This window comes from Schistocerca nitens, chromosome 9, assembly GCF_023898315.1.
Source record: "Schistocerca nitens isolate TAMUIC-IGC-003100 chromosome 9, iqSchNite1.1, whole genome shotgun sequence".
Taxonomy (NCBI): domain Eukaryota; kingdom Metazoa; phylum Arthropoda; class Insecta; order Orthoptera; family Acrididae; genus Schistocerca; species Schistocerca nitens.
The window spans coordinates 496,174,266-496,195,653 of NC_064622.1; the positions used below are offsets into that span (position 1 = coordinate 496,174,266).

Genomic DNA, 21,388 nt, shown 5'->3' on the forward strand with positions numbered 1-21,388 from the left:
TCCATGAAACTCTCTACAACCTCTGGTTTAGTCGGTTTATCAAGGTCCCATCTCCTTAAATTCCCACCTTTTGCAGTTTCTTCAGTTTTAATCTACAATTCATAACCAATAGAGTGTGGTCAGAGTCTACATCTGCCCCTGGAAATGTCTTACAATTTAAAACTTGGTTCCTAAATCTCTGTCTTACCATTACATAATCTATCTGATACCTTTTAGTATCTCCAGCGTTCTTCCATGTATACAAACTTCTTTCATGATTCTTGAACCAAGTTTTAGCTATGATTAATTTTTGCTCTGTGCAAAATTCTACCAGACGGCTTCCTTTTCATTTCTTACCCCCAATCAATATTCACGTACTATTTTTCCTTCTCTCCCTTTTCCTACTCTCGAATTCCAGTCACCCATGACTATTAAATTTTCGTCTCCCTTCACTAACTGAATAATTTCTTTTATCTCATCATACATTTCATCAATTTCTTCATCATCTTCAGAGCTAGTTGGCATATAAACTTGTGCTACTGTAGTAGTCGTGGGCTTCGTGTCTATCTTGGCCACAATAATGCGTTCACTATGCTCTTTGTAGCTGCTTACCCGCACTCCTATTTTTTTTATTAATTATTAGACCTACTCCTGTATTACCCCTATTTGATTTTGTATTTATAACCCTGTATTCACCTGACCAAAAGTCTTGTTCCTCCTGCTACCGAACTTCACTAATTCCCACTATATCTAACTTTAACCTATCCATTTCCCTTTTTAAATTTTCTAACCTACCTGCCCGATTAAGAGATCTGACATTCCACGCTCCGATCCGTAGAACGCCAGTTTTCTTTCTCCTGGTAACGACGTCCTCTTGAGTAGTCCCAATCCCGGAGATCCGAATGGGGAACTATTTTACCTCCGGAATATTTTACCCAAGAGGACGCCATTATCATTTAACCATACAGTAAAGCAGCATGCCCTCGGGAAAAATTACGGCCGTAGTTTCCCCTTGCTTTCAGCCGTTCGCAGTACCATCACAGCAAGGCCGTTTTGGTTAGTGTTACAAGGCCAGATAAGTCAATCATCCAGACTGTTGCCCCTGCAACTACTGAAAAGGCTGCTGCCTCTCTTCAGGAAGCACATGTTTGTCTGGCCTCTCAACAGATACCCCTCAGTTGTGGTTGCACCTACGGTACGGCCATCTGTATCGCTGAGGCACGCAAGCCTCCCCACCAACGGCAAGGTCCATGGTTCATGGGGAGGGGGGGTATATCGGGTGGCTGATGATAATTCTGAGTCAACACCTAAGTCTACTGCTTTTGGTCTTACGTAGGAAACACGTCCAACAAGATCGGTCGTATTTTACGGAAATACGATGTGAAATGTGTTTTCCGACCTCCATCTAAAATTAGAGCACTTTTGAGTTCCGTTAAGGATGATCTTGGACTGCGTAAGGCGCGTGTATATCGTATTCCTTGTAGCTGCGGCATGGCTTATATTGGTCAAACTATCAGGACCGTGGAGGACCGATGTACTGAGCATAAACGGCACACACGATTACAGCAGCCAAGTAGATCTGCTATTGCCGAACTTTGCTTGGATCTAATCACCCCATGTTATATAATAACACCGAGATATTGGCATGCACGTCCAGCTATTGGGACAGTGTTATTAGGGAGGCAGTTGAGATTAAATTAGCGAGCAACCTCGTTAACAGGGATGGAGGTTTCTGTTTAAACTCTGTTTGGAATCCGGCTCTCTCCCTTGTCAAAAAACAGAGGGACAGAGTCAATGCTACCTCACCTGCGAATTCATAGTCTCACTATCGATAGCTCTGACTTTGGTCATCTTTGGTGGCACTAGTGTTCAGTGTGTGTGTTATCTTTCCTGCTTCAGTCCGAGAACCGAGGTTTTAAATTCGCATGTACGCCGCCTGTGCGTTGTAGTTTGCCTTGAAAATGGCGGGGTGTTCTCCCTCCGAAATATTGGTGGTCGCTGAAAGTGTTACCTGGCTGAATTCCCGGAAGTTATTTGAAAGTTGTAAACGCTAGGAGAAACTCAGGTCTCACTGTTCCACACTGTCTTCCAGAGGACCCGCGGCGACAGTAGTTCTATGGGATTGGGACAGACACTCCTTTCCGAGCGAGCGACCAGAGACCGGCTCGCAGGTACCGGCCGCTGCAGCACATCGGAACCCGAACAGCCCACGGCAAGGTCTGAACAGCAAGTCCTGAAATTATATGATTCCTGGATAGTATTCAAAACCATGTGCTGAATGTATAAACTTGAGGGAAACCCCCATAAGATACGTAAGCATTTTTCGTGTCGTGATCGCATAGCACAACCTAAATGTGTAACCTCTCTATAAAACCGCCGGAATCAGGACCAACTGTGCAATGTAAAGTAACTTACACAAGGAATATGCATCTAAGATGCGAACGTCTTGAAGAACATGAGGCCAGTCGTGTTCCAGTGTTCCCCCCTAGACTTTGTCAGTTTTCCAGTTAGGTGTCGCCATTTTAAGAGGGTAAGAATCAACGATGGCACCCAATGGCGTACGCCAGTCTAGAGCAGTAGCCCACTGCACAGCAACATCATGGAAGCTCGGTAGTGTGAGGATTTTACTTTTGCTCCCGTCAGGACCCCAACAGTAATTAGCTAATTTCGCCTTTTACATTGGAAACTCCTCACTACGACGGAGAAGGAACACCACGTCGGGATACAGTAAGGGTTGCACCAGAAACACTCATTCTACGTAACTGCAATGGAAGACGGCGAAGCAGTAGTTCCAGAGCCAGGACAAGTAAGGCAATGGAAAGCGGGCTGCCTTGGGGCACACACCGGTTGATCGCGATCGCCGGCGTCAGCTGACCATCGGCAAGTGTCTTTTTAACGATGCCTTATGTGGGAGAGAACTACACGAGCCTCAGGGTGAAACCGATTGCCTGCAACACACAGGCAAAATAACTATGAGAAACATGGTGAGATGCCATGTTAACATGTAGAAAAGTAGGACACAGTGGGCAGAAATGTCTGCAGAAGCTGAAATCACATCTCAGTTCTCCGATACTGGAGTCAAAATTGAGCGACCAGAAAGACGACTGTGATGTTCGTCAGTCACATTCGCCAACGCAGAAGATAACCTGCTATTGATTGCCGTCGCTACAGTTTTATAGTTAAAATTAAGAAAAGTGAGAGGACGAAAAGAATTGACAGAGACACGGCCGTGTTGTTTCGGTATTAATATTAAAGTCTACAGGCACAGTTCTCCCCTGCGTAACCTCGTTTAACATCGTGGTAAACGTAGCACTGAAGAGGGCCCAAAAGTGGGCATAAAACTGCTTAGAGAGACCATCCGGACCAGGTGATTTAAGGGAGGAAGAAGCAGCTGTTTTGAGTAAACACCTCATCTGCCTGAAGGACAGCCAGAAAACATTCTTAGAAGGGAACCTCCCCATCGCACCCCCCTCAGATTTAGTTATAAGTTGGCACAGGGATAGGCCTTGAAAAACTGAATACAGATCAATTGAGAAAACAGGAAGAAGTTGTGTGGAACTATGAAAAAAATAAGCAAAATATACAAACTGAGTAGTCCAAGCGCAAGGTAGGCAACATCAAGGAGAATGTTAGCTTACGAGCGCCGTGGTCCCATGGTTAGCGTGAGCAGCTGCGGAACGAGAGGTCCTTGGTTCAAATCTTCTCTCGAGTGAAAAGTTTAATTTTTTATTTTCAGATAATTATCAAAGTTCAGGCACTCACACATAATCAACTTCGCTCTCCAAAATTCCAGGACATGTTCAGATTTGCTTGAACATATGCAGGATTTGGCGGTCTACGCACGGAAACATTTGAAAACGTAAAAAACATATGTTTTGACAGAGCACGGGGAAAACTGTGTGACTGTGAAACTGTTGCATTCATTTGTTGCAGTTTATGTGACAAACTCTTATGTTTTCATAACTTTTTTGGGAGTGATTATCACATCCACAAGAAAACCTAAATCGGGCAAGGCAGAAGAATCTTTTTACCCATTCACCAAGTGTGCAAGTTAGGTGGGTCGACAACATATTCCTGTCATGTGACGCACATGCCGTCACCAGTGTCGTGAAGAATATATCAGACGTGTTTTCCTGTGGAGGAATCGGTTGACCTATGACGTTGCGATCAAATGTTTTCGATTCCTATTGGAGAGGCACGTCCTTTCGTCTACTAATCGCACGGTGAACAGAGACGTCAATGAATGAACGGACAAATCGTAACTTTGCGAAAATAAAGAAACTAAAATATTCACTCGAGGGAGGACTCGAACCAAAGACCTCTCGTTCCCAGTTGCTCACTCTAACCACGGGACCACGGCGCTCCACAGCTAAATTTGTCCTTGATGTTGCATATCTCGCACATGGACTACTCAGTTGTATATTTTGCCTATTTTTTCATAGTTCCACACAACTTCTTCCTGTTTTCTCGATTGATCTGTGTTTAGTTTTTCAACGCCTATCCACTGTGTCAATTTATAACTAAATCTGAGGGGGGTGCGATGGGAAGGTTCCCTTGTTAGCACTCCTGATCCTCCCACACAGGGCTCCAGGAGCATCATGGGGAAAGGGCCTCGTATCGTTATCAATTGCACATAATTACGTATGGTATTGGTGGAGAGCGCTAACATCATCACCTCGTTCAATCAGTTGACTGCCTGCAGCAACTGTGAGGGGCGCAACGAAGGAGTGACGCCGTCGAGACTGGTGGCGAAGCAGGCGATAGAGTGATGTCAGTTCCCATTCAACCAGCGACCGAGCTTTAGATCTGACCTGTAAACCCTCCATCTGATACCTCTTGTGCTGCAGCAGCTTGGCTTAAATTCGCTGAACATCTTGGATCCGAAGGGGTGTGTTACCCGCCTCTTTATATAATAGATGTGAAAGAAAGTAACAAACGTCGGAAGTCCCTTCCTCTATCAGGACAGTATGATACTAAGGACTGACGGAGCTTCGGTTTCGCTAGATCTGTGCACCAATTGAACAGTGAAGAATAACGCCCAGCGCAAAGGGCAACGTTCTCACACGGCGCCGGCCCCTATCATCCAGCGCGCTATTCGTGAGATGGGGGAAGATCAGCATCCATTGAGCCCTACACATTTTCGGAGGTTCCCGTTCAAGGTTTACAATAGCAGCCACAGCACAGTAGACAGAAAATGAAATGGTGATAACATCAACCATAGAAATCCTATAACATAAATAATCAAATAAAACTTGTCGATACTACAATAAGTGGCGGTAAGAAACGTGTATCTAATCAATGTGGGATATTTCTGCTCCCACATATCACGCAAACGTATTGAACCAATTCACTTAGCCGGCCGGAGTGGCCGAGCGGTTCTAGGCGCCACAGTCTGGAACCGCGCGACCGCTACGGTCGCAGGTTCGAATCCTGCCTCGGGAATGGATGTGTGTGATGTCCTTAGGTTAGTTAGGTTTAAGTAGTTCTAAGTTCTAGGGGACTGTTGACCGCAGCAGTTAAGTCCCATATTGCTCAGAGCCATTTTGAACCAATTCACTGAAATCGGGACAAAAATTATAATGTGGGGTCTGATTGCTTGGACGTACAACACAATTAAAATCACACTCAGTAGCTCAGCATTTGTTTGCTGGTTAAGGGCTCTGTCGACCCCAGGGTTCCTGAGATGGGGACTCGTAAACCGCGAAGCTTTGGGCATGTTTCAGCGATCACTGTCCGGTGAGACGGTGGAACGTCATGGACCACAGGGAATGGGGATCTTGGCTTGACCGCCGAGGTCGCGAGGATTACAAAAACTCTCAGTCTTACGATGTCCTGCGTGCCAATGTGATACATACTTGTTGTGGTGGAACAGTCATTAGCGGGCAACCTCTGGTGAACCTGCCGCGCCTTAGTTATATATGGTTTACTCAGTCATGCTTTGTCTGGGCGAACTGTTCGTTTCTCAACTGCTGGTGGGATCACTATGGCATCCACGACTTTCTATGAACTTCCTCCCGAAAATTTTGGTTGTCTGTTAGGTAGTACTCACAATCATCCTTCAAAGCGAGACAGGAGATAGACCTCGTGAGAAATCTCCCTCAAACGTTCAGGCACTGTGTCGTAACACGGAGCACCCAGAGTGTCAAAATGTCTGTTGTATCAGGGGACAAGATGGTTGAGAAGGAATCGCCCTTCTATACCCAGAAAGACCTTGATGTATCGGCTGCCGTCTCAAATCTGATAACCACTTGCGTAACGGCACATTGATATTCGAAACAGCCACATCACAGTGAGTTAAGAACCTCTTGGAGTACAAAGTTTTGGGTACCCTACTGCAGCTTCCCCTATGAACCATGGACCTTGCCGTTGGTGGGGAGGTTTGCGTACCTCAGCGATACAGATAGCCGTACCGTAGTTGCAACCACAACGGAGGGGTATCTGTTGAGAGGCCAGACAAACGTGTGGTTCCTGAAGAGGGGCAGCAGCCTTTCCAGTAATCTGGATGATTGACTAATCTGGCCTTGTAACAGTAACCAAAACGGCCTTGCTGTGATGGTACTGCGAACGGCTGAAAGCAAGGGGAAACTACAGCCGTAATTTTTCCCGAGGGCATGCAGCTTTACTGTATGTTTAAATGATAATGGCGTCCTCTTGGGTAAAATATTCCGGAGGTAAAATAGTCCCCCATTCGGATCTCCGGGTGGGGCTACTCAAGAGGACGTCGTTACCAGGAGAAAGAAAACTGGCGTTCTACGGATCGGAGCGTGGAATGTCAGATCTCTTAATCGGGCAGGTAGGTTAGACAATTTAAAAAGGGAAATGGATAGGTTAAAGTTAGATATAGTGGGAATTAGTGAAGTTCGGTTGCAGGAGGAACAAGATTCTTGGTCAGGTGAATACAGGGTTATAAATACAAAATCAAATAGGGGTAATGCAGGAGTAGCTTTAATAATGAATAAAAAATAGGAATACGGTAAGCTACTATAAACAGCATAGTGAACGCATTGTTGTGGCCAAGATAGACACGAAGCCCACGCCTACTACAGTAGTACAAGTTTATATGCCAACTAGCTCTGCAGATGACGAAGAAATTGATGAAATGTATGATGAGATAAAAGAAATTATTCAGGTAGTGAAGGGAGACGAAAATTTAATAGTCATGGGTGACTGGAATTCGAGAGTAGGAAAAGGGAGAGAAGGAAAGATAGTAGGTGAATACGGATTGGGGATAAGAAATGTGAGAGGAAGCCGCCTGGTAGAATTTTGCACAGAGCATAACTTAATCATAGCTAACACTTGGTTCAAGAATCATGAAAGAAGGTTGTATAGATGGAAGGACCCTGGAGAGACTAAAAGGTATCAGATAAATTATATAATGGTAAGACAGAGATTTAGGAACCAGGTTTGAAACTGTAAGACATTTCCAGGGGCAGATGTAGACTCTGACCACAATCTATTGGTTATGAATTGTAGATTAAAACTGAAGAAACTGCAAAAGGTGGGAATTTAAGGAGATGGGACCTTGATAAACCGACTAAACCAGAGGTTGTAGAGAGTTTCATGGAGAGCATAAGGGAACAATTGACAGGAATGGGGGAAAGAAATACAGTAGAAGAAGAATGAGTAGCTCTGAGGGATGAAGTAGTGAAGGCAACAGACGATCAAGTAGGCAAAAAGACGAGGGCTAGTAGAAATCCTTGGGTAACAGAAGAAATATTGAATTTAATTGATGAAAGGAGAAAATATAAAATTGCAGTAAATGAAGCAGGCAAAAAGGAATACATACGTCTCAGAAATGAGATCGACAAGAAGAGCAAAACTGCTAAGCAGGGATGGCTAGAGGACAAATGTAAGGAAGTAGAGCCTTATCTCACTAGGGGTAAGATAGATACTGCCTACAGGAAAATTAAAGGGACCTTTGGAGAAAAGAGAACCGCTTGTATGAATATCAAGAGCTCTGATGGAAACTCAGTTCTATATACAGAATGGATAGCAGAAAGTTGGAACGAGTATATAGAGGGTCTATACATGGGCGATGTACTTGAGGACAATATTATGGAAATGAAACAGGATGTAGATGAAATGGGAGATACTATACTGCGTGAAGAGTTTGACAGAGCACTGAAAGACCTGAGTCGAAACAAGGCCCCGGGAGTAAGCAACATTCCATTAGAACTACTGACGGCCTTGGGAGAGTCAGTCCTGACAAAACTCTACCATCTGGTGCGCTAGATGTATGAGACAGGCGAAATACCCTCAGACTTCAAGAAGAATATAATAAATCCAATCTCAAAGAAAGCAGGTGTAGACAGATGTGAAAATTACCGTACTATCAGTTGAATAAGTCACAGCTGCAAAATACTAACGCTAATTCTTTAGAGACGAATGGAAAAACTGATCGAAGCCGGCCTCTGGGAAGATCAGTTTGGATTCCGTAGAAATGTTGGAACACGTGAGGCAATACTGACCCTACGACTTACCTTATAAGAAAGATTAAGCAAAGGCAAACCTTCCTTTCTAGCATTTGTAGACTTAGAGAGAGCTTTTGACAATGTTAACTGGAATACTCTCTTTCAAATTCTGAAGGAGGCAGGGGTAAAATACATGGAGCGAAAGGCTATTAGAATTTGTACAGAAAGCAGATGGCAGTTATAAGAGTCGAGGGGTATGAAAGGGAAGCAGCGGTTGGGAAGGGAGTGAGACAGGGTTGCAGCCTATCCCCAATGTTATTCAATCTGTATACTGAGCAAGCAATAAAGGAAACAAAGAAAAGTTCGGAGTAGGTATTAAAATCCATGGAGAAGAATAAAAACTTAGGTTCGCCGATGACGTAATTCTATCAGAGACAGCGAGGGACTTGGAAGAGCAGTTGAACGGAATGAACAGTGTCTTGAAAGGAGGGTATAAGATGAACATCTACAAAAGCAAAACGAGGATAATGGAATGTAGTCCAATTAAGTCGGGTGATGCTGAGGGAATTAGATTAGGAAATGAGACACTTAAAGTAGTAAAGGAGTTTTGCTATTTGGGGAGCAAAATAACTGATGATGGTCGAAGTAGAGAGGATATAAAATGTAGACTGGCAATGGCAAGGAAAGCGTTTCTGAAGAAGAGAAAGTTGTTAACATAGAATATAGATTTAAGTGTCAGGAAGTCATTTCTGAAAGTATTTGTATGGAGTGTGGCCATGTATGGAAGTGAAACGTGGACGATAAATAGTTTAGACAAGAAGAGAATAGAAGCTTTCGAAATGTGGTGCTACAGAAGAATGCTGAAGATTAGATGGGTAGATCACATAACTAATGAGGAGGTATTGAATAGAATTGTGGAGAAGAGGAGTTTGTGGCACAACTTGACAAGAAGAAGGGATCGGTTGGTAGGACATGTTCTGAGACATCGAGGGACCACCAATTTAGTATTGGAGGGCAGCGTGGAGGGTAAAAATGTAAAGGGAGACCAAGAGATGAATATACTAAGCCGATTCAGAAGGATGTAGGCTGCTGTGGGCACTGGGAGATGAAGAAGCTTGCACAGGATAGACTAGCATGGAGAGCTGCATCAAACCAGGCGCAGGACTGAAGACCACAACAACTGCAGCTGAACAGCACCGCTCCCTTAACTACAGTCAGGCAGTGATCACATGCAGTGACATTATGTACATGAACATTGCAGAGCAACAGGAGGAATGGGCTGACGATGGGGTCACTGAGGTAAAGCAATTAATGCATCGTGTGGATGAAAAACTAGGAAAATCAGACTCTTTTACACTGATGTTCAGTTCGCCGGCTTTGCTGGATCATATTAAGGCTGGGTTTTTAATAAAGCCATATCATACTTCCTCAACCCTATAAAGTGTTCCATGTGCCAGAAATTCGGGCACACGACACTCGCGTGTAACGGACGAGCTACGTTTGATACAGTGTGGTATGGGCACCCATGCTGATGGAACTACATACACCTTCCCTGCCCTTTATGTCAATTGTTCAAGGTCTACATCCAGCTTGGAGCAGAGAGTGTATGGTGTACTAGGAGGAAAAGAAAAGGAGGAAAAGAAAATCCAAGAGTTAAAGGTGACTAAACGTGTATATACGCTGGAGTGAAAATGATGGGCAAATCGCTTCGAACGCAAAGCCCCTCGCATCATTTGCTGCAGTACTCTCGAAGAAACCCTCGACTATGAATGTTTCCACCCAGACGTCACCTGTGGACTCTCTTATCAACAAATTCTTTTGCAAGGACATCTGTGGCAGCGACAATTCAGATGCATCTGTTGCTGTCACCACGCACACTCCTACGGTCAGCACTGCTTCATTTCCTGCTGTTGCTGTCTCCACCCAAACTCCAACGGTGAACACTACTTCGACCCTGATATTGGTGTCTTCACTTGAACTCCAACGGTGAACACTGCTGGTGTTGCTAATACTTTGGCAGGGCAAGTGCTGTACATTGGGACGGCACAGCGTACATCGGCGTCGTCGAATCTGAAGCAGAAGACTAAGGTTAAGTGTACTATCAAGAAAGCAAAATCGAAGCAGATGGATCGTCAGGTCCAGGAACACTTAGAAGATGACGACACGCCTTCGATGAACTGAGTCTGCACGGTTTTCTACCTTCTGAAGCGCGTTCAAGCAAGAGGAAAACTTAAATCCCCCAGACAAATGGCTCCTGTGCTTCAGTGGAACATGAACGAATACAGAACACAAATGGAGGAGCTGAGACTGTTGGCACAGGAGAAGCCCCGTTGTCTGCGTCTACAGGAAAGGCACTTTAAACATCCCTATACTCAGGGATACAGTCCTCATCGGAAAGATGACTGCGGTGGAGACAGGGCTAAAGATGGAGGGGCTAGCTTTGTGAATGACATGTAATACTCCACTTTTCTCTCCCTCAGTGGACTTATTCAGGTAGTTGTTCTCACGGTGCATATTCCATTTGCTCTTACCATCTGTAGTGTGTATCCGCCGTCCAACGAAATTTGGGATAGGGTCGGTCTTTCTTAACTAATTTCACAACTTCCTTCACCCTTCCTACTTGTAGGAGATTTTAATGCTCACAATGTGCTATGTGGATCTTCATTACATGCCCCAGGGGGTAGGGTTGTGGAGTGCCTTACTATGTCAGAGGAGTTATGCCTATTTTATTGCTGGTGATAGTACACACTTTTGGACTATCATGGGGTCTTCTCGGCCATAGCCTTTGCTTTCTGTTCTCCAGCCTTTGTCGATGCTGCACACTGGAAAGTGGTCGCTGACTTGGATTCCAGTTGCCACGCCCCTGTCTGGATTCACCTGTCAGATAGAGCTGTCCCTGAAAGGAAGCGCCAAGGTGTATGTTTAGCAGAGTGGACTGGAGACTGTTTTTGAACGTCGAGGTAGGGTCCAGGACTGGATGGCTCATCACCATGCTACTAATGCGTCCATCCTCATGTCTTCAAACCGACCTCGGAGGCGGCCTGTCCCACGGTGCACAGATGAGTGTCGATCCACCGTCAGGGAGAGACGTATGGCCCTGTGACGATTCAAACGTCAACCTTCTGCTATGAATCTCGCAGCGTTCTGAATCGTGAGCGAAAAGGCACGACATAAAATCAGCGAGAACAAGGCAAGTGTTTCTGGGTTCGATCAATCGTTCCGCTAACTCTTCAAAGGTATGGGAAGCCATACAGAGAATATCTGGCAAATGTTCCAGACGACCTGTAACTGCTGTATTTCGGCAAGGGTATCTAAAATCTAGACGTGGAAACATAGCGAATGCCATAGCGGATAATTGTGGTTCGGTCACTGCCAATGGAAATCGACATTCAGATTTCCGCTGCCATCGAGCATTGGTGGAGAGAGCTGGTTGAAATTTTAATTCTACCGACACTGAAGATTACAATTGCCCTTTCTCCTTGTGAGAGATTTAGTGTACCCTGTCTCGGGTCTAGGATACTGCCCAAGATAAGGATCGAATCCCATACAGAATGTTACAGCACCAGGGCACAAACGGAATACTCTTGTCCCTTTTTAATGCGACTCGGTTGACCAGGGACTTTCCAGACTCGTGGAGATTAGTGTCCCTTCTAAAACTAGGGAAAGTCCACATGTTGGCCCTCACTATATGTATAGGAAAGGCACGAGAACACGTGGTCAACTGATTTGGGTCCTAGAATCGCTGGACCTACTTAGTCGCTCCCAGTGTGGATTTCGAAGGTATCGTTCAACCTTTGAAAACATCATCCTGCTGGAGAAGGAAATCCAACAATCCTTTCTACACAGACAGCATCTTGTACGTGTCTTCTTCGATCTTGAGAAATCGCATTATAGAAGCGACGCATTCTGATGAACAAATCCAGTTCCCTAATCTCACTGCAGTTAAAACAAAAAACTACGTTTAAAGAATTCATTGTCACCCAGAACTAATTACAACGATGGTTCCCTAAACGTTACGAAGATATTATCAGTCTTACATCTGTTTTCAGTCTATTTTCGAAACCGTTCGCCGTTTCAGGTGAAAGCGCGCCACGCATATGCAGATGGAACTGATTGACCTGCAGGGTAATTCCCATTTTAATGTCAAACTCTTTTACATTAAAAATTACATCCCTTTTAGAGTTTCCACGTCTCCATAATGAGGCTGCAAATGTGCTGCACTATTTCGATCGACATATGTATGAGAAAGATCTTTTCTCGATTATGAAATTAAATAAGTGATGACTACATGGCAACAAAAGTGCCATAGTCTGCGAAATTGCATCTGTCCTATGCCGACGGTTTGTCTTCTACACGCCAAAAATAATTAAATAACATTGAAAATTTCTTTCATTGTTCTCTTTGTCGTTCCGAAATGTGAACTGTAAAACCAAGTCTTATGTAGTGAGAATGCACTGCCATTTGCATTCGTCACGTTCGCAGTTTTCCCTTCTCCGCCCTCCAATCGCTCAGGCAACGTGGCATGATAGTGGTGAAAATGTCCAGCGGACATAAGTGCCAAGGCATTGCCTGCGAGTTGAAATCTTGTCCACCCTGACCTATGGCTTTTGTTGGGTTTGTTTGCGAGTATCAAAGTATTATTTAGTGATTTATTTATGGCTTATTTGGCCCAGCTACATTACATCTGGCCAGGAACAACATATACAAAAGATATTGCACAAACATTCACAGAAATAATAATAATAATAGTAGTACTACTAGTAGTAGTAGTAATAAAAATAATAAGTGACAATAATAACGATAATAAAAATAATAGATAACACTAATAGTAACCATGATAACAACAGCAGTAGGCATTAAGAATGATACAGATTGGTTTAACACCTCTGAATACATGTTTAGTATTATAAAGCGGAAAGGAGAAAGAAAGAGGAGAAGAGTCGAATGACAGTGACAGTGGCTATTAGGAGAGAACAGAATTTATATAAAGAACTCTGTCAACATGTGTGAGGGAAGATTGTGGGGGAGGGGGGATTGACAAGTCTAAGCAGCAGACCAGTATATTGGAGAGATGGCTGTTGTGGCAGAAGGTGGTCATTAACTGCGATTTGAAGTTTTGAAGGAATTTAATTTCTCCTATTTTTTGAGGAAATTGTTCCAAAGTCGGGTTCCTCACACAGAAAATGATTTAGAGAACATGGCAGTGTTATGTGATGGTACAGAGAGGATTTTACATTGTTCAGATAGTAGTGTACGAGCTGAAGCTAAATAAGAGCGACGGCAATGGTTGAGAAGACGATAGAGCAAACGTAGCGTATGATAGTCTCTACGCTTATCGGCACGCAGCCATGGTAACGGTTCATAGGCAGAGGTGATAAGGTCGAAATAGCGTACATCACAACTATATGGCACACAAGCATTCATCGCCATTCTAGCCTGCGTCAGCTTTCGTACAGAACTCCCTGGACAACAGCATCATCATAGTCAAGTCCCAGGGGTATTACCGACTCACCCATCTTCTTTTTAAGTTCTAAAGAAAATACTTTTTTATATTTCTGTAGTGAACGAAGTGATGTTGAGTCTTTATTCAAATTAAAGTTGTTTTTCTATGCAGTCTAAGTGATTGTCCAGGATTAACCCGAAGTTCTTTGCAGAAGAGCAAAAGGTTATTTCTCTACCGTTCAGAAGTGAGGGTGGAGAACATTCTCTGAACTGGTAATAAGTCTTTTGTGAGCAACTAAGTTTGCTTTCTCTGCGCTCACACAGATAAGGCAAGTAAATCGGAATTCACATGATGGATGGCTGTATTGAACTTGTTGGACTCAGTTAGATATAACTGGAGGTCGTGAGTGTGTAGGTGATTCTGCAATAGGAGAGAATGGTTGACACGTCATTAACGTATAATGAGAAAAGTTATGGTCCCAATACTGATCCTTGTGGAACCTCTGATATGACATCCCTATATAGCGACCTTTTAATTCTGTATATATGTATATCTGTAAGGTGAGAGTGGAACCATTGCACAGCACTAGAAAAAAATATTGACTTGTGAGTTTAGCAATTACAGCGTCAAAATCGACAGTGGTGAAAGCTTCACTGAAATCCAAAAAAGTGCATAATTGTAGCTGTTGTTCGTTCATAGATTGTTTCAGTTCGTCAGTCACTGTTATGGGAGTGATCGTAATGTTGCGATTTTTCCGGAAACTCGACTGGTATACGTTTACAAGGTTATTTGATGTTAAACCTGATGGTACACTGTATATTCTAAAACCTTGGATAATGCAGGTAGAATGTAAATGGGTCTGGAGTAGGGAAGTTGTTTGGCAGATTTCTTGTTGGGTAATGGTTTCATGAGTCCCTGCTTCAGGGACGTGTAGTAGAAAAGCAGAGAGGAAAGCTTAGCACAAGATAAGAAAAGTAGAGTAGAGAGCAAAACGTTCAAAACATATTACTGTTAGAAGATATTGAGAGTAGTAGTTAAATACGGACTAAAAGCTTAGCAGAAGATAAAGAAAAGATTCAGGACAGTATCAAACAAGGTGGAAGAATGATTTCTTTTAATATCCCTTAGCTCTTAGAACTATGATGCCTATACAGAGCGTTTCACGAGGACGAGTAAAATATTTTAGGAAATGGTACTATAGACTAATTCAAATGAAAGATTACATGTAACATGTGGTGCGGTTTTTATTGGTTACAGAGATACAGCTAGTTACACGGGAAAGTTTCTTGTTATAGGTTTATTTATGGAATGGCATTTTTGATTTGAAGTTCCAACTTCCCGTAAACGTGTTATTGCCCACAGCTGTGGTTCTTCCCAGAGGGCGAGGGCGGAGTTTACTCGTGAAATTTTGTAGAAATAAAGGAACTGTGGAAAAGAGTTCTATTCCCAGGCCGTACATTGGTTGGCACTGGCAAACTGGGTATTTCAAGAGCTTCTACTGATGTGATTCGCTCGGTAAGAGTTGAGGTGAGAAAATAAGGGTGAAGAGCGATCTTGCTGGACTCTCGGTAGAGGCCTTCCGTTCTGGGCTCTCGTACTGAGAGGACGTTAGCCAAGTCGTCTCCCCTCTTGGTCTTTCTTTCTGAGGGGACGTTAGCCGCGCCAGATCATTGCTGGCTGAAACATTGTCGCAATTAGAGAAGTTTACGGACAGTAGTCTGGTGTTCGAATAGGGTAGGATTGTACTTTCCGAGACGCCACACGCCGATCGCACGGCTGCACCGGCGCCGTCGGAGACCGGCGCTACAACAGGAATGTAACGGTGAAATCGCTCCCGCTTCAGCCTGTGTTAGGAGTAACGTTAAATAGTGGGATCAATTGCAATTGCTGTTTCCACAGAGGTTTCACAGTACTTTGGAGTGGTATAAGAGTTTTGGACCGATTTTAACACAGTTACTGCAAATGCAGGTTAGGAGGATAACATGTAAATTGTTCATTATGTTTTATTCAGCATTGATCTGAAGGTTATAATAAAATTATTGTGATTCAGTAGAGCCTTTCCATTCAGTAGTTGATCCTGAATTCACCATTTTGCTGTATTTTATTTTGTGTATGTGTTTGATGTCATTGAACACCCTAAGTGTTCGTAATCGTTCATGTTCGGAAGTAAAAATAGGTGTGATTTATCGTCAACATTACCACCGCAGATTAATTAGGGGTGACAGGGCCACATTTAAATCTAGCGTTATCCATTTCTGCGTATAGTTCCACAGCCAATTTCTCTGTAAGTTGTTTTTCAGGGGCGAACACAAGCAAAAGTCGGACAAGCAACGGGTGGGGTATTACAATTATTCTGCTCCTGGCCAGCTTTTGTACTACGACGGTTGCCACACAACTTTGTAGCCCACCAATGCTTACCGTTCTGTAGGGAGTCGTATACAACTCTACGACATTATGAGTATTCGAAAGTTCCTGGCAGATTAAAAGTGTGGGCCGGACCGAGACTCGAACTCGGGACCTTCGCCTTTCGCGGGCAAGTGCTCTACGATCTGAGTTACCCAAGCACGACTCACGCCCCGACCTCCAAACTTCACAGGAGTGCTAGTTCTGCAAGGTTCACAGGAGAGCTACTGTGAAGTTTGGAAAGTAGGAGACGAGGTACTGGCGGAAGTAAAGCTGTGAGGAGGGGGCGTGAGTCGTGCTTGGGTAGCTCAGTTGGTAGCCGGCACGGTAGCTCAGCGTGTACGGTCAGAGAGTTGGTTGGCCTCTGTAATAAAAAACTGAGTCGAAAGATCAACAAACGAACTTCAACGGATGTCATGCTACGTCCGCAACGAACAAACACAACGATCAACAATGAACAAAAATGCAAAAAAAAAAAAAAAATGTTGGTAGAGCACTAGCCCGCGAAAGGCAAAGGTCCCGAGTTCGAGTCTCGGCCGGGCCCACAGTTTTAATCTGCCAGGAAGTTTCATATCAGTGCACACTCCGCTGCAGAGTGAAAATCTCATTCTGGACTGTGAGTATTTCTTTGGGTTATATTCTGACGGCTGTACGTCTGTAACCAGTAACAGTCGAACACATGTTATATGGAACGTTTTCTTTTATTAGTCTGTACTACACCTCCTAAGATGCTTAGCATTCCTCGTGAAACGTTGAAAGTATCGGTGCCAGGTAGAGAGGCGGCGCGGCACTCACACAGCCCTGGGGTCCACCAGGCCGGCGCCCACGGGCACGGCGTGGCCCGTCGCCTCCAGCGCCACCCGAGTCAGCAGCTCGGCCAGCCGCTGGTCCGACGGCCGCTTCCACCTGAGCACACAAACAGACGCCAGCGCCACATAGCTAGCTGCCCGTCTCTAGAACCGCTTACTGCAGAAGGGCAACGTGTCCACATTTCCTACCGTCAATTACAGACAAAAAAAACTTAATAAAACCGATTTAATGTAATTTATATCCTGACATGCATTTCTGGTTTCTTTATGTAGGTAATTTTCCTTATTATATACACTACTGGCCATTAAAAAGGCTACACCAAGAAGAAATGCAGATGATAAACGGGTATTCATTGGACACATATATTATACTATAACTTACATTTTCACGCAATTTGGGTTTCGCAGGGATTCGAATGAAGGGTAGAGCCACGGTCGTAACACATCTGAAATATAACGTCCACTGTTCAAAGTGCCGTCAATGCGAACAAGAGGTGACCGAGACATGTAACCAATGGCACCCCATACCATCACGCTGGATGATACGCCAGTGCGGCGATGACGAATACATGCTTCCGATGTGCATTCACCGCGATGTCGCCAAACACGGATGCCACCATCATGACGCTGTAAACAGAACATGGATTCTACCGAAAAAATGACGTTTTGCCATCCGTGCACCCAGGTTCGTCGTTGAGTACACCATCGCAGGCGCTCCTGTCTGTGATGCAGCGTCAAGGGTAACCGCAGCCATGGTCTCCGAGCTGATAGTCCATGCTGCTGAAAACGTCGTCGAACTGTTCGTACTGATGGTTGGTTTCCTGCAAACGTCTCCTTCTATTGACTCAGGGATCTAGACGTGGCTGCACGATCCGTTACAGCTATATGGGTAAGATGCCTGTCATCTCGACTGCCAGTGATATGAGCCCGTTGAGATCCAGCACGGCGTTCCCTATTACCCTCCTGAACCCACCGATTCCATATTCTGCTAATAGTCATTGGATCTCGACCAACGTGAGCAGCAATGTCGCGATGCGATAAACCGCAATCGCGATAGGCTACAATCGGACCTTTATCGAAGTCGGGAACGTGATGGTACGCATTTCTCCTCCTTACACGAGGCATCACAACAACGTTTCACCAGGCAACGCCGGTCAACTGCTGTTTGTGAATGAGTAATCGGTTGGAAATTTTCCTCGTGTCAGCACGTTGTAGGTGTCGCCACCGGCGCCAATCTTGTGTGAATGGTCTGAAAAGAGTTGCATATCCCAGCATCTTCTTCCTGTCGGTTAAATTTCGCGTCTGTAGCACGTCATCTTCGTGGTGTAGCAATTTTAATGGCCAGTAGTGTATATACATGTAAATGTCGTCAGTGGCATAAGGCGAAAGAGAGAGACGAATCTGTTGATTGGACATGTTCCCTTTCTGCAGTACACTGGGTGTTCAAATTAATTTTAAGACTGAGTTTTTTACAGTAGAATCGTTAATATAAACATCTTTTACTGTAATACGCATTTTTGGCACTAATTTCTGAATAATACGTCCTTGCCGCAGTGGTAACACCGTCGGAACACCAAAGTTAAACGCTGTCGGGCTGGGCTAGCACTTGGTTGGGTGACCATCCTGTTTGCCGAGCGCTGTTGGCAAGCGGGATCCGCTCAGCCCCTGTGAGGCAAACTGAGAGCTATAAGGGGCGTTCAAAAAGAAACGAGCCGGAGGTGTAATTACAGAAATCACTACCTGTATTGACCCTGGCTGTTGAGACACTTTCCTAATTTGACACAAGGCGGTGAATGGCTGTCTCATAAAATTTCCGGGGATGTGATGTTACCCATTTCCGCACGTACAGCTGGACGACGTCGTCTGAGGTGAATCTTTCGCCCCTCAGAGCCTTTTTAAGGGGACCTAAAATGGCCCCCTTCTCATTCACTTCCTGCAGCACGGGACAACACTGAACGTCCAGCGTCAGTCGCAATCCTTGACCACCCTTCGCCAAGCGATTAAATCAAAACGACCAGGCAAACTCACCCGTCGGGTCATTCTGCTCCACGACAGTGCAAAGGCTGATACGGCCAACACAGTCGCGGCACTCCCACAGAAATTCAAAAGGGATGTTGACGGGCACCCTCCGTATAGTCCGGACCCCTCTGCCTGTGATTATGACATTTTTGGTCCCCTTAAAAAGGCTCTGAGGGCCAAACGATTCTCCTTGGACGACGACGTCCAGCTTCGCATGCGGAGCTGGTTAACATCGAAGCCCCGGAAATTTTATGAGACAGCCATTCACCGCCTTGTGTCACAGTGGGTTCAAATGGCCCTGAGCACTATGGGGCTTAACTGCTGAGGTCATCAGTCCCCTAGAACTTAGAACTACTTAAACCTAACTAACCTAAGGACATCACACACATCCATGCCCGAGGCAGGATTCGAACCTACGACCGTAGCGGTGGCGAGGTTCCAGACTGTAGCGCCCAGAACCGCTCGGCCACTCCAGCCGGCTGTGTCACAGTGGGACAGGTGTCTCAACAGCCAGGGTCAGTCTTATACTTGACAAGTAGCGGCTCCGGTCTCGTAAACTGACATATGGCCGGGAGAGCGGTGTGCTGACCACATGCCTCTCCATTTACATCACGAGATGCCGTTGTTGTTCGCCATGATGCGAATGAATTCTAAAACTGTATCTAGTCTTGAGGGATACAGTCTAAATATTTCTCAATGTCATCCCTTTTGTTGTTATATGTAGGCAGTAAAGATATGTTGACTTTCTCTGAAGGGAGTTCCAAAGTTTGTACAGCTCATGGTATTTTGAGAACCCTTTTCAGGTGTCTATGAACGACTTTACCGTACAAACCAACGCACGCTCAACCAATGTGGGCCATCAGTAACCGTAGTCGGTAAATTAATCCACTTGCATTTGAAGAAAACTTATCATTTTTTGAGGAATGCTTCACCAGTTCAGCTACGTCATCCACTGTATACTATCTTTGCTCCTTCATTAACTTCCTGCTAACAATCCCGAGATCCCTATCATTCGGCATCAACGAGTCACCTCTAATTGAAAAAAAATTTGATTTCATTGAATCATATGATCTCACACAGTGCCGTCATCATCCTAACCAGAGTATTAATTTTTGTTCTGTATAACATCTTTACATTCTTGCCTATCATATTTTGGAGCACCAGTTCAACATCGCACACACATTATTTGAACTCTTTCCTCTCTTACCGTCATCCCGTCATCCCATCATCCCCTGATGTGTGGTTAAGCACAGCAGAAACTTCCACGTAAATTGTCTGAAATAGTAGGTGTCTTCAACAGGAATGTGAGGTAAAGAGATGTTGACCATGGCATCAATTTAAAAAGTGGAAGTCTCTTTCCGGATGAGAATGTGGAAAGAGTGATCGTCGCCAAACTTCTAGTGCATAAGCGCAGCGCCATAAAGTTTGAGACTTCCAACATTTTGTTCAGGCTCCAACACACGTTTGGCAATGATATCGTTAATGGAAGTCTAAAACATTTTGGCTCTGCGCTTATGCACCAGAAGTTTGGCGACGGCCACTCTTTTCACATTCTCATCCGGAAAGAGACTTCCACTTCTTAAATTCAGTTCCTCTCATGTTACACAGGCATCCTTCACAGATTGATCATAAGCAAGGACATAGTTTCCATTGCAAAAATGTCATAAATATTTATAAGAAAGTTTCTTCCCGCTTTCTAGAGTTTTGTTAACGAAGTCATCTTCTTTTTTTCATAAACATGTTACGTGTGATTTGTACATAAAGGTTGAAACTTACATGATTTTACTTGTTAACTTAAAACTTCGTGTGACAAAGTCTCTCGCTGGCAATGCCAAAGCAAGTACTTTTAAATTCCGACTACAATGTCGCCAGCGTACACTGATCAGCCAGAACATTATGACCAAACAGCCCATATGTCCACCTTCGACTCGGATAAAAGCCGCGACACGTAGTGGCTTGGAAGGAGTGAGGCCTTGGCAGGTCGCTGGAGGTAATTGGCGCCCCACCTACACACACGTCTGCTAATTCTCGTAAATTTCTGGGAGGCGAGCGGTGGGCACTGACTCGGGGGGGGGGGGGGGGGGGGCGGCATCACATCAACTGGAAATCGCCACTGTGTTTCTCGAACCACACCATCACACTCTTCAACCAGTGTACGATACTCCTTGGCCGTCATGGTGCCTTGCACGAGCTCCACTGGAGCCATGGATGCCCATGTCAATTTTTCTCAGAACATAATGGAGTCACAGCCAGCTTGTCTCCGTCCTGTAGTACAGGTATCAAAGAGATGTTCCCAGAGTATGTCGGTTTAAATACTTTTCACC

General features: G+C 44.6%; 1 long non-coding RNA gene across 1 annotated transcript in view; it reads right to left on the reverse strand.

Moving 5' to 3' along the window:
- Positions 1-17,140, reverse strand: part of LOC126204456 (uncharacterized) — a 59,022-nt gene extending 41,882 nt beyond the window's left edge. The window contains exon 1 of the long non-coding RNA XR_007540512.1: positions 17,032-17,140. This is a non-coding gene — a long non-coding RNA (uncharacterized LOC126204456). The remainder of the gene's footprint in view (positions 1-17,031) is intronic.
- Positions 17,141-21,388: the final 4,248 nt, after the last annotated feature.